Here is a 296-nt window from a genome sequence, read left to right as displayed (position 1 = left end):
TTAAAGTCGCTGCTTGGGTCGTAGAGTCATGGACGTGGCAAGGTCGCTCCCTGCGACGCCGCTGACGCGTCGCCTATCAACCGCAGTCCTCGTCGAGCACGCAGCTCTCGCCGGGCCCTGGGGGGCGACAGGCCCCACACTGAATCTCACCCCTTGTTTACTTGCCACGTGTGTAGTATTTTCAGTAATGTTTTTACATTAAGAATTTTGATATTTTGCTGATTTATATAAACTGTCTGTAATTACCTGCCATGCGCCCTGCCCCTTCGGGGTCGCCTGACAAAGACATTTCCGGG

This window comes from Penaeus monodon, chromosome 30 (assembly GCF_015228065.2).
Source record: "Penaeus monodon isolate SGIC_2016 chromosome 30, NSTDA_Pmon_1, whole genome shotgun sequence".
NCBI classification, from domain to species: domain Eukaryota; kingdom Metazoa; phylum Arthropoda; class Malacostraca; order Decapoda; family Penaeidae; genus Penaeus; species Penaeus monodon.
The sequence above is the reverse complement of the archived record's forward strand: the minus strand, read 5'-3'. Positions refer to the sequence as shown.